The sequence below is a fragment of the Formica exsecta genome, unplaced genomic scaffold (genome assembly GCF_003651465.1).
Source record: "Formica exsecta isolate Colony F162 unplaced genomic scaffold, ASM365146v1 scaffold26, whole genome shotgun sequence".
Taxonomy (NCBI): domain Eukaryota; kingdom Metazoa; phylum Arthropoda; class Insecta; order Hymenoptera; family Formicidae; genus Formica; species Formica exsecta.
Window position 1 is genome coordinate 4,025,328 of NW_021849866.1, and position 1,572 is coordinate 4,026,899.

A 1,572-nucleotide genomic window follows, 5' to 3' on the forward strand; every position below is an offset into this window, starting at 1 on the left:
TTTCCCTCGGAGTTGCAACGATCGCGCGCGCGCACTCACGCCATGTCCTCCAAAGATCGTTTTTGAAGCTGTTCGTTTTTCGCGCCACGCGGTAGTAACGATGTAACGGCGACGACAAAATACGGGGATCGATATCGACGGGTTACTGATTATCGCGCGTGTCTCGGACGCGCGATCTGATTCGTGTCTTCGTTTGCGGGAAACTCGCGCGTTCCTTATCGTGCCGTTCCTAGTATTGCTCGCTTTTTTTTTGCCCGTCTCGTCCAATCCTTCCTCCTCGTCGCGTCATTCTCCGTTTCCGTTCCTCTCTCTCTCTCTCTCTCTCTCGTATATTCGTACGCGTGCACTTGTAGTGCGCGCGCGCTCTCTTCCTCTCTCTCACTGTCTCTATTTCTGTCCCTCTCGCACTTGGCTTCATCGCGATCGTAGCTGGCCGTCTCGCTCGCTCGCTCGCGCTGCGTGTTTTCTCGCGAACGAGAATACGAGAAAAAAAGCAGAATCGACGCGCAAGTGATACCGCCGCGCTAGAGAAAGACGCACGTCGCCTGTGAAAGAGCTCGAACTAGTCGCGAGTTTGTGTTTTTGTTTATGCGGAACGGACTCTTGCATCGGTAACTACGCACTGGACACTGCGCTGCGTTGCTACGCCGAAGGAAGTGCGAGTGGACGCGCCTCGGAAGGACGATTCGTCGCTGAAGGCGTTCTCGAGAAAGGTGAGCTCTGACTCTCTTTATCAGCGTTTAATTTATTCCCATAAAAAGCGCGCTTTTTCACGCCAAAATTGAAAATAAAAATTCAAAAAATTTCTGATAAAAAAAAGAGATAAAGCTGTATCGAGAGAAAGAGAAAAAGTAAGAATCTTTTGATAAATTGAAATATACTTTACGAATTCGCCTGTGTAACTCGATTAATCGAGTGCGCCATTTTCAAGCAAGATTCCAGGTAATTATAATAGCCATTTTGATATAATTTGATATCAAAATGACTACTTTTGCCTATCTGGAATTTAGACGAAATATATTCGTGTGTAAAACAAATAACGAACGATGATTTTGAATATGTATTTTTGTGTACACACCGGGTGTATTAGCGTACGCGAAATATTCTCAAACAATACGTATGCGAAAAATCGTTATTTGTTATTCACGAATACATTTTGCCTAACACCCGCTGGAGGCGAGTTGATTCATTGTGGCGATCAGTATTGTCGACTTGAGCACACAACATTGTCGTGTACGTTTGTCACGCAAATGTGTAGAACGTAGAATGATTTTGCTACTATTGTTACTATTACATTCAGTGTAACGTATTATGCTCTAAGTTGCATTCACGTGCTCGTTGACTTCCTTCGCTTTAACAGCAGGCGAGCTTTCTTTTTTAATCATTTCCACGTTTTCCATTATTAATTATAGATATATATACATATATGTGTGTTTTACTACAGTTCATTTTCGAAAGTGAATTAATTTAACTCTTGTAATAAGACTTAGTGATTCATCGATCTATAATAATATTCGCGTCTAAAGTTTAGAATTAAATTTGATAATTTTAGTATATATGAATATATATATA

General features: G+C 42.2%; 1 long non-coding RNA gene across 1 annotated transcript in view; it reads left to right on the plus strand.

Moving 5' to 3' along the window:
* Positions 1-1,572, plus strand: part of LOC115236697 — a 65,661-nt gene that overhangs the window by 882 nt on the left and 63,207 nt on the right. The window contains exon 2 of the long non-coding RNA XR_003884230.1: positions 430-713. This is a non-coding gene — a long non-coding RNA (uncharacterized LOC115236697). The remainder of the gene's footprint in view (positions 1-429; positions 714-1,572) is intronic.